This window comes from Pezoporus wallicus, unplaced genomic scaffold, assembly GCF_028554395.1.
Source record: "Pezoporus wallicus isolate ANWC-B61680 ecotype Strahan unplaced genomic scaffold, APGP_CSIRO_Pwel_v1 contig_360, whole genome shotgun sequence".
Taxonomy (NCBI): Eukaryota; Metazoa; Chordata; class Aves; order Psittaciformes; family Psittacidae; genus Pezoporus; species Pezoporus wallicus.
Genome location: NW_026640059.1, coordinates 1097076 through 1109381, shown reverse-complemented (window position 1 = coordinate 1109381; position 12306 = coordinate 1097076).

Below are 12306 nucleotides of genomic sequence, written 5' to 3'. Positions count from 1 at the left end.
AACCTCTCACTGTACTAACCAAGGATGGCAAATTATGACTCTCTATAGTAAAGGACAAAAAAAAAAAAAAAAGGATTTAAAAAGATTCAAAAATATCTCCCTTTGAAGTAAATAAATTGGCAGTCCATGTTCACACCCTGCTACTCTCATTTTTCTTCACTATAATGCTACTATTCTGTCTGTCAAACCTGTCTTAATAATAAGAAGGTTGAAAAGCTTGTTTTTTTCTCTCTGATATTATTTAAAAGACTGAATTATATTTATGAATGATCAGGAAAAGACTGCTGAAATATTAAGATCACACAGTCTCTTTATTCACACATAGCCTCTGGAAAGCTTATTTTACAATCTCAGTAGGGAGGACAGAGAGTAAATGAAGTACAAAGCATCCTTCTTCAACTTTCTTCCTTCATCTTACAGGTGTTAAAAAAGATACGTGATTCAAGTCAGTTGCTATAATGCCATCTGACATCCCTTATGCATCACCTGATCTTCAGACATCACCTCAAAAGACCACAGGGCTCCCACATGTCCTGTGTCATACTTGCCAGTGCTACCTAGACTTTCCAGATTCCCTACTCTATCTCATAGGGGAGTAGACACCTATGCCTGTGCAGCTGATGTACTCAAAAAGGCTAAGTTTTGCTCTATCTCACACAGGAAATCCATGGCAGACCCAGAAATTAGACACAGTTCACTAAAATGTCATCCCATAACCACAAGACACCCCTGCTATTGCTGGCAATGAAACTTAAACAGATCACCACTTTTTGGTGGTGGGAAACTGCCTTCATTTTATACATCCTTCAACACAAAAAACTGTCATGTTCTATCTTCCAGTCACTCTGACATGACTTTCAGCTATGTTTGTCCCCATTTCCTTCTCATGTTCTGTCATGTACTTTTCTCAGTGCTGTAGCAGTAAATACTGCTGATGTGACCAACATGCAGATTAAGATCCATTGAAGCACTAAGCTGTACATCTGCCAATCTAATATTCTAGTATCATACAAGCTGTGCTCTTCAGATGTGAAATTGTGTCTAGCTGACATAATGAAGTTGTATCTATAGCACAATAGTTATGAACCAAATAAAAAGTAATGTAATTATATATAAAAATATATAAGTTTGAGTTCCTCTTATTGTTTTGAGGTAGCAAGCTGATCTGCTTTCTTCTTTCATTTCCCCACAAGGCCATATTTTCACCAATTCTAAAAGTTTTTAGTCTGTTTTCAAATTTAGCCACGTGCATGGCTGCCTCAAGTGAACTGATAGAAGACTGAACTTAAGAAGATATAGAATACTACTGATTGGTGTCTTCTGTAAGCCAATAAAGAAGCAACAGGAATAGCAGACAGCTCTGTGACAAAGCAAAATGAAAAGCAGAAGCATAAAGGAGGAATAAAATTCACATGTTAGAGAGCACATTACCAGATTTCAGAGGCTATTTTGTGCTAAAAAAGCTAGTTAGGATCAAAACCTCATCTTACACAGAGCAAGTAACATCCTTAAATATTTCTGCTCAAAACAGGAACTAGAAAAAGTCAAATATCATGTGATGATGTTTTGAAAATGGTGGCAAGACTCTGTCTGTAGTTTTTCATGAGTATGCTCTTGTAGTTTTTCTTTAATTTTATTACGGTTTAATATTAAAATAATTTCTAAAGATCTGATAAAGCTTAGGGCTTTTACTTAACATTTACACCAGCATTTGATGAAATCTCTTTGAAAACAGGGTGGGATTTGAGAAGATATTGTAGCCCCTGTGTGATAATGGGATCCACAAAGCCTGACCAATTTGATACTAATGCTATATGTATGATCTACGACCCTGTATGTGTGAGAATCTCTAGTTTTGGATACTTGTTTCTTCACAAAGTTTCAAACATACTAAGATTTAGGTAGAAACTGAATGTAAAAGCAAGTAAGTTCAACTTTTGCATGTTGAAAGAATATACCATAATTTTTTGGGGGGTGGGGTGAGGTGGTGGTGTTTTGGTTTTGGTTTGGTGTTTTTGTTTGTTTGGGTTTTTTAAACCTGTAGCAGTCACACTAGGAGTGTCCCAATTGACAACTGTTCCAGGAATTCACAAACTACCTTTTTTGCATTGCAGACATAGACTGGTATACATTGGCACTTAAGATCAATATGCCCCAGAACATGATGTCTAAACCTCTTTGCTATGATTCCCTTAATATTTCTCTTAAGTTCTACTCAATAATGATAAAAAAAGAGATGGTTTCCATCTCTTTTTATTATGTAAAATATGCATCTGTATAAATAGTTGTCAACAGCTAATCAGAAATCTATGTTAAATAAATTATATGAATTGTTGATGGCTATCCAGCACTTACTGCCCTTCTTCCAGCTCACTAGTGATGAAACTAACTCCTGTTATTTCCAGACCCTTAGGACCCAGGACTAATTATGGCCCGCACCTTTTAATGGAGAAAGAGATCACAAAAGCTTTGTACATCCATCATTACTTGTGTAAGTGTGCTAACAGCACAGCTGTCACTGTGCCTGATGATACTGGATCAAAGCCTGTGCCTCAGGTTTTACGACAATACAGGTAGCCAAACTGAGCAAATTTACCTCTTCTTTCAGAGACATTTGCAACAAACTCATACTTTGTGGCATTTGGGAGATTTGCAGCACACTCATATTAAACCAACGTGACCATATCAGTGTAGCAAGGAGCCTAACAAAAAAGCAGGTAATCTCTGCACCCACAGCAGCTTATGGAATTTTTACTGCCTGCAAGTACTTAGTGAACAAATCCTCTGTAATCAGGATACTGTAAAGCTTATTAATGTAGTGTGTCTCAGAGGGCACCATATTGCCTTTTCTCTGCAAAAGAGCTTCCAAATTCACGTTAAAAAGAAAAAAAAACAAAACACCATAAGCTGGGCTCAACAGTGATTAGGGAATTACAAAGGACTTCTGAAACAAAGGAGGAGTCATCCTGGAAAAAAAGTGTGAAAATTTGTTACTGAAGGGAAAGTGACCTTCAAGTCTGAACAGCAGCAGTCAAAACCTAGTTGACACTGACATCACTCCACTGACACCATGACCCCTGCCAAGGCCAGGCAGAGCATCCTCCCTGTTGGCAGCACAAGCAGCCTGCTCGCAGCTATGGTAGTGACAGTGCAGGGTGCAGCAACAGGTATCCACACCTCGGTGTCTGTAATTGATCTGGGAGGTTTCCTCACCAGCACATGGAGGTATGGAAAGGAGCAGGCATATATGTAAAGCTGGGGCACCCACAGCTCCAAGAAGGGCTGTGTACAAGTAGTGAAACCCACAGCTGAGAAGGGGGATGTGCTTTTGTAATGCACATGTCTGCACTGTTAAAGGAATTAAAAAATAAAGAAAGAAAGAAAGAAATGAAGGAGATGAGGGACTTTTCCAAGAACAACTGACAGGAAACACAGCTTGAAGACTAAAGCATTCAGCAGAGCAGGGGCATGAAGATGAACCTTGAAGACAATCTGCGGTGAGCCTGAAGTGAGAGACCATTGACTGAGCTACACCTTTGATCATGAACCAGAAAGCCTAACTAAAAATTATGTTGTAAGAGTTTTATCATTAATACAGGTGCAATTCTCTGAAGTATTGGTTTTGAATTAGAATTTTCTAACGAAAATATACACTGAAAAAATCGAAGTCTGCCTACTAAGAATGATGAATAAGCTTCCTAATGCTACTCTAGCCATGCTACAGTTTTCTTACAGCTAATGGCAGAATGACTTCCTTTACCTGCTTTTGAAATAAGATCAGTGCTTCTCACTGTTGGGGTGAGCTAGTAACAGTCGCTAATTTGTATGTATAGACCATCCTACAGTTCTGTAAATGCTGCATAAAACATTCTCATCTGCCCCCTGCCAAATATAATAATAATGAGCTAGCTAACTCAGCAGAGATCCCAGCAAAAGCAGTTGGGCTCATTTATGTAAAGAAAGTAGAGAAGGGGAAAGTGAATCAGCAAGATACTGGTATGCAGGTACTCTGTGTAAGTGACAGATTTACAAGTTCTTTCCAGAGAATCATGGCTTGGGGTTTGTCCTAGATTTCAGCTATGCCCTCCCCTACCACATCTTCTTGGTTATTTTAACAGTGAAAAAGAATCTGTTACCTTTTGAAAAAAGCTGATAAACATTGCATAGAGAGAGGAAAACCACTCATTCTGAAGTGGTTTCCTTTTGCCAGCCCCTAGGGATAACAGCTGCAGATGTACTGCTGGCCACAACTGTTTCAGGTGTTTCTGAGAGTCAAGCACCATGCCTCAGGATCACATGAAAAAGGAGACAGGATTGCCTTACAGCTTTGGTATCCACTCTAGAACAAATAGGTTTGTGCAGACTGGGTTTTCTGTATCCCTCCTTGAGCCAAGGTATGGTAATATGTAGATGTCACTAACACCCTCAAGAGACAGAGAAGTTTAAAACAAAATAACGTGTTTCTACAACCTCACTTTACATATGCTTGGCAAGTTTTGCATCTGGGACAGTACTGGGGTTTCTTTGTTATTGTCCTGGAAAGCTTCTGTGAACATGAGGAAAACTAAAGCTAAACTCTGTTATCAAGAGTAGAGAGAAAATTAATGTAACATCTTCCTTGCCTCACTGCAGTCTGATGAGGTGGAAAAGTACAGGGTTTGGTCTCATTCCACAGAACAGCTGCAGGTTGTATGGGAAAAGTGCCCTCTCACCTTTCTATTCTTTTATTTTTTTTTTCTTTCTTAACAGCTCCTTTGTTTCAGTCACATTTTACCATTACCTCACCCACAGTCCTTCTACACACTTCTTGAAGTTCACATACATTAACAACGTCATAGGAAGGGTGAGAGCTGAATGGTCTTTCTAGCACAGACAGAGATGCATCATAGAAGAGGACAAAAACCAAAAGCTGATGATCATGAGGGGAAAAAAAAACAAATAAGTTACAGGTTCAAGGTGATACATACATAAAAATATTGGTTTAAGCAATTATGTTATTTTGCTTCTTGTCTTAGCATTAGCACTCCATTTCTTGAAAATGCAAGCATACAATACTGAGTTAAATCTTGCGGTTGTCTGTCTTTGGAGAAGAGATCCCTGAAGAGATTCTTTTAGATTTCAAGTGCTTTTCTTTCTGAATAAAAGGTATAACAAAAGTTAGGCAAAAAGGAAACAGGTGTGAGTATGAGCCAGTGAAAGCAAGCAAGTAAAATTCACAGAAATGACATTTGAAGAAATAGCAGAATAGTCTGAAAACATGTCTGGTCTTGAACTGAACCATTCAACATAGATCAGGTAAACACCATCCTCATTCAATAATACAGCCATAAGTTTTGTAAAAAATATATTTCTTGTGTTGTAATGTTTTGAGGTCTGTGATTGTCTCTTGGGTTCAGAGACCATATTTTTCCAATTATTTTGCTCTGTGACTGGAAACCACATGGAAGCTCTGGCTCTGTTATACCACAGCTCCCTAATATTTGGAATGTTCCATAGCAACACACAGTGAGACTAAACCAGATGACAAGAGAAGTGGCGATGGTTATTCAATCAGCGTAAGAGGTTGGCTTGTAAATCAAACCTCGCTACAATAGGAGACAAAAAGCAAGTCAAAAAAAGAGAGCCATATGCAAACAGTTTTCTGAACTTCGAATGACACAAGTAAATGGTGATAGGTCTCTCTTTTATTATGACCTGACTTTAGAGGTTGATTTGCATGAAACATGAGAATACCGTAAGGATGTATTAAATATTCATCAAGGTTCATTGCAGCTTTCAGTTTAGCATATTGTGCTTATACCATCCCTGATGCACAAAGTTAGAGTGCCTATCTCAAGAAGACTGTCATTTTGAACTCCTCTCATCCCCTCCCCAGCAATAAAATGTCCTTATTTTGTCATATTCAAAGCAACATTATTTGTTTATTCAAGAGACAATCTGCCATATTCAAGATCCTAAGCAAAATCATTACAATGGGAAGAGCTTTTCCATAGAAAAGAGCCAATGAAAATATTTATTCATAAACAATAAACGTGGAAAACCAGTAGCATGACATGGCAATTCACTAGAGGAAGACAACTGTGAAGTATAGAAAATTATGGCATTTTCTAGTGATAGGAGATATTCTATCAATAATTTCACTATTTATCTGCGTCTTTCTGGTTGTCCTGGGTTCAGCAGTAGCAGTCATTTTTTCTCCTTCTTGGTAGCTGGTGCAGTGCTGTGTTTTGACTTTCAGCTCGGGAACAGAGCTGATAACGATGTTTTGGTTTGGCCAAGGACTTTGTGAGCATCATGCTCTGCCAGGGAGGAGGGGAACCAGGAGGAAGCAGAGACAGGACACCTGACCCAAACTGACCAAAGAGCTATTCCATACCACAGCACATCATGCCCAGGATGTAACTGGGAGTTAGCCGGAAGGGCTGGGAGTCTGCGGGGTTGGAGGAGGTATCAGTCCGAGCTTGGTCGGGCTTGGGGGGCAAGTTATTGGTCAGCTGGTGCTGAGGTGTTGTATTCTCTTCCCTTGTTATTTCCTTTATCATTATTATCATTGGTGGTAGCAGCAGTGATTTGTGTTATACCTTAGTTACTAAACTGTTCTTATCTCAACCCGTGGGAGTTGCATTCTTTTCCATTCTCCTCTCCGTCCCTCTGGGAGTAGGGGGAGGGAATGAAAGGGGGGAGTGAGTGAACGAGTTACCTGACTGGGTTTAAACCACGACAGTTCTTTTTGGTGCCCAACGTGGGGCACGAAGGGTTGAGATAACGACAGATCTGACCAGATTAATAGTCACTCATCACAATGACGATTTATTGGCTCTCAGAGTTGTTTCTCTTGATCTCACAGCTTCAGAATATTGTAACTTACTTAGAGCCGGTATTTGCTGTGTTAGTGTTTATCAAGTGCGGGGCTTGGGCTAAGGTTCTTGTCTCACTGTGCTTTATGGCAATGGCTTGCAATACGGGCGGGCTCCAGCAGCAGGGCGGGACGGACGTGGCCGTGGACTTGTACCTGGCCGTCCGGCTGCTCTTCACCGTCCTGGCCCTCGCCCTCGCCTCCATCTTCGTGAGGCTGCGGGGAGCTGAGGGGGAGCGGCCCCGGGAGCCGGCGGCAGCCGAACCGGCCCGGGAAAGCGGCCCCGGGGACCAAGCGGCGGCGGGAGCGGGGCCGGAGGCCGCGAGGGGACGGCTGCCGGTGGAGGAGGCCGGGGCGGTCGAGGAGAGGAAGGAGGCGGCTGCCGAGCAGCGGGAGAAGGCTGCGGAGGAGCCGAGCCCCGCGGAGGAGCCGAGCCTCCCGGCCGAGCCCAGCCCCGCGACGACCGAGAGCATTCCCCGGCAGCCGCCCGCCGAGCCCCAGGAGGATGCAGGAGACCACGCAGCACTTCCCAGCAAGGCAGAGGAGGAAGAGCTGGACTCAGGAAAAGAGAAGCTGGCGGTGGGAGAGCCGGCAAGCACAGCAGCTACACCAGCCCCAGTGACAAGTACTGCAGCATCGTTTGAGAGTTCTGAAGGCTCTGAATGGCCTTTGGGTGTCCCTGGGACCTGCCTGCTGATTGTGATGGGGATCAGCATGTTGGCACACACACAGACTGTGTTCTACCCACAGCCATTTTGTCTGATCTCAAAAGTTAAGCAAAGTCAGGTTTGGGTCTTGTCTGGGGTTAGACGACAATATAGGGGGACCAAGAAGTTTTCCCCAAGGCTGGACAGTCATGAGTGGCAGGGCATGTGGGACAGTATGGGCAAGTATCTAGTCCACTGGGCCCCTCCAGTGCTTTGGAAGCGTCAGAGATGGAAGGCAGCTGCATGGAGTCCCCAGCAACAAGCTGCAGAAACTGCTTAAGGGGACAGTGAATTATTTTGAGCCTGGTGGGCCCATGGCACTTCAGGCCATCAGAGCAGAGATACAACACAGAGATGGACTCATGATCGAGGGGTGGACTTAGCAATGGACACTATTGCCCAGGTTATTCACGAGTGTAAACACTGCACACAGTCTCTCCTGCTCTGGAGGACTGGTACAAGAGATGGAGCCTGCCATCATGGACCAGATGGACTCAGCAGCTTTATAGGGACTGGTCCATGCACTAAGATAAGAGTGATGGTATATTGAAAATGTGGGAACTGAGCGTGATGTGAATGGTATGGAATAAGGGGTGGATAATGTCCTGGGTTCAGCAGTAGCAGTAATTTTTTCTCCTTCTAGGTAGCTGGTGCAGTGCAGTGTTTTGACTTTCAGCTCGGGAACAGAGCTGATAACAAGGATGTTTTGGTTTGGCCAAGGACTTTGTGAGCCTCATGCTCTGCCAGGGAGGAGGGGAAGCCAGGAGGAAGCAGAGACAGGACACCTAACCCAAACTGACCAAAGAGCTATTCCATACCACAGCACGTCATGCCCAGGATGTAACTGGGAGTTAGCCGGAAGGGCTGGGAGTCTGCGGGGTTGGAGGAGGTATCAGTCCGAGCTTGGTCGGGCTTGGGGGGCGAGTTATCGGTCAGCTGGTGCTGAGGTGTTGTATTCTCTTCCCTTGTTATTTCCTTTATCATTATTATCATTGCTGGTAGCAGTAGTGATCTGTGTTATACCTTAGTTACTAAACTGTTCTTATCTCAACCTGTGGGAGTTGCATTCTTTTCCATTCTCCTCTCCGTCCCTCTGGGAGTAGGGTGAGGGAAAGAAAGGGGGGAGTGAGTGAACGAGTTACCTGACTGGGTTTAAACCACGACACTGGTGTAGGTGAAGACTGTTATTTATTATTCAGCTCAGAACTTAGCTTTCCTATTTACTGAATTGTTGTCTTTATTTATTTTGCTCCTAGGCCCCAACCTTTATATTAAAAGCCCAGGTCACCATTATTTGATACTGTTTTACCTTTCAACAGAAAAAAAATCCCACTTTAGAACTGATATTGAGCTTCTTCCTTCTGAATAACAGTAATGAGATGAAGGAAGTGACAACTAAGAAGACAAAAAAAAAAAAAATGCACCTGTGCTTCTATACACAGAATGCAAGAATAACAATCTATTATATTCCTATCTTATTTTCTATTTGTAACACCAGCATTAGGTTTGATGCTTCTGTCAGTCACTGAATACAGCATGCTCCAATACATAGGTTGTGTGTTAAGCATGACAGTCAAATTTTAAATGAAAACCAAGAATAAACTCTGAGAGGACTTGGAAGCTGCAAAGCTGCTTTTAAGTAGCACTCATAATAAAACACATAGAGAGATCTAGAAATATTTCCTAACAGCTACATTTTCATCAGATTTGCTGGAAATATTCTGATATTATGTATGGAAAGAAAAGAGCTGGTATACTATAACATTTAAAGGGATATTAGAGACAATGTGAAGTCATATATTCACATACATATCCACACATGTTTTTACAAATATCTGACACTCTTAAGACAGATAAGATTTTTTTTAAGTCCTTTTTGCTTCCTCTTAGCACTTGCCTAGGCAGTGCCAACCAATAGAAAAGCTATCTGTATAAGGGAGTTATCCTTGGTTTCCAGGCCCCATTTTTTAGGTCAAGGTTAGAAGAACGTATACCAAGCTGTGATGACTGCTTTCAGAGTAACTCAGAGGAGCACAAAAAAACTCAACAGTTAACAGCAAAACTATTATTATCATGAAACTCAGAGGGTTCCGTTTCCTGCTGCTTAAACGAAACCTTCCCCCCAGATTTGGTTATCTTGGTTTGCACACTGAATTTGCTTGTCTTCATCTTCAAATTCATTTCAAAATTAAAAGGAAATGCTTGCACATATTAAAACTCATCTGGTTTACAGTACTGCAGAACTGATATGTGCAGCCCACAGTCAATGGGGACTTCCAGACCTGCCAGTATATAGTCCATACTGCAGAAACGGCAATTTTAATCGTCTATGGAAGTCACAAAAATTAGGCCAAAATAATTAGTTTTCACCACTGGTGGGAAACTGGTGGGACATAGTAGTTAGTGCTTTAATAATGACACATATTAGGAAACTTCATTCAAGGTTGTGACAACCTACCCTTTGAACAAAGATTACATTCAGTACTCATGTCAGCCAAGGTCTATAGACATCCAGACAGATAATTAACAAGGAACTGATTTTGAATGACAGGGGCCTATCTTTCCATATCCTGTAATTTAGGTGTGAAATAAAGCAGAGTCACTTCCCACACACTTTAGAGAGAAGACAGATGCTTAGGACCCCAAAGAGGCAGATATGCATTTTAGTTAAATCATGAGCACCTACATAAACTCTGTTACTAGCTCTGCAAGGAGAAGGTACGTGAAGGATTGGGCTGTTCTTATTAAACTCACACACCAAAGACTTTGCTAAGCATTCAGACTGGCATCCTGAATGATGCGTGCCTGAAAACAGGTGCCAAGCACAGGCACTGGTAATATGGCTGAGTGCATTCCAGGGTATTTGTCTTGTCAAACATTAAACCACTTGTTCATTACAAATAACTTGTTTTAACTAAGAAATTTTTGATCAAAGAGGAGTTCCATTTTCAAAGAAACAATAGACTTGCATTGTAATAATGCCTTTGCCCACATTCTTCCTGGGAATAACACACTAACCGTGAGTAGTTTGATTTCCCCAAAGCAAAGATGTGCCACCTGTTCATAAGTAGTAGCCATTCCCAACATTTCATAGAATCGTAAAAAAGTTTGGGTTGAAAGGGTCCTTTAATGTCATCTAGTTCAACCCCCCTGCAATAAAGCTAGAATGTCTTCAACTAGATCAGGGTGCTTAGAGCCCGGTCCAGCCTGACCTTAAATGTTTCCAAGGATGGAGCATCTATCCCCTACCTCTCTGGGCAATCTGTTCCAGTGTTTCACCACCCTCATTGTAAAAACTTTATTCCTTATACCTTGTTTGAACTTACCCTCTTTTAGTTTAAAACCATTAATCCTTATCCTATCACTACAGGCCCAATGAAAAAGTCTGTCCCTGTCTTTCGTATAAGCCCCCTTTAAGTACTGAGAGGCTACAAAATAAGGTCACCTCAGAGCCTTCTCTTCTCCATGCTGAACAATCTCAACTTTACTAGCCTGTCCTCATATGAGAGGTGTTCAACCTCTCAGCTCATTTTTATGAGCCTCTTGTGGACCCAGTACAACACGTTCATGTCTTTCCTATACCAGGGACAGTAGAGCAGCGTGCAGCTCTTCAAGTAGGGTCTCACCAGAGTAGAGTAGAGGGAGAGAATCCCTTCCATAGACCTGCTTGCTGATCATGCGTCTTTCAATGCAGCCCAGCAAATAGTTGTCTCTCAGGGCTGTGAGCACACATTGCTGGCTCTATTGCAGCTTTTAATCCCCACCCCCCCATGCCCTTCTCTGCAGGGCTGCTCCCAATCTCTTCACCCCACAGCCCGTATTGACAAAAGGTTTGCCTCCTACCCACGTGCAGGACCTCGCACTTAGCCTTGTTGAACATGGGCACACTTTTTCAGCTTGTCGAGGTCCCTCTGAATGGCATCCTGTCCCTCAGGTGCATCAACCACACCACTCAGCTTGGTATGATCTGCAAAATTCCTGAGGATGCACTGGATCTCACTATCTACGTCCTTGATGAAGATATTAAATAGTACTGGTCCCACAACATCCCTGAGGGACACTACTGTCACTGATCTCTATCTGGACATTGAGCCATTGACCACTACTCTCAGGCTGTGATTTATTACAGGTTTCTTGCTCATAAAACTAAACTGACACTAATCAGTCTTCTAGGAAGTCAAAACACTTACCTAGAATAAATTAGAACTCCCTACATTTTCCTTGTCCAGGGTTAGCTTCATCTTCCTCAAACATCTGGATACTCTCCGAGACCTGAGATCCCTCTCTTCATTTCATCCTCCATTTCAGTGTTTCCTTTGCAGTGCCTATGCATGCAGCAGAAACTATTTAAATACTAGTAGCATATCAGCCCTTTCTCAAACAGCCCAAGCTCTGCAAGAATAAGTGTGCAAATTCATAAGGCCCTGTAGAAGCTTTTGTTTCATTGTGTGATCAGCAGCAGGGCTGGCTTTGCCTTAGAGGTTGAATGGATTGAATGAGGCATGCATGGGTGGCAGGAAACAACCTTCTTGAACATCAGGGAAATTAAAGATTCAGCTATACTATCAGGATATATCAGGTGCAAGACATATGGAAGGGCAGGGTGGTAGACTAATAGGATGGATGGAGTCTGACCATGTGGTACAGCTTTAAAATGTGAGTTTCCACATAAAGCAGCAATTACAATAAAGTATGAGGAAATTCAAGTCTTTCTACTGTACACATTCAAATACCTGATAATTC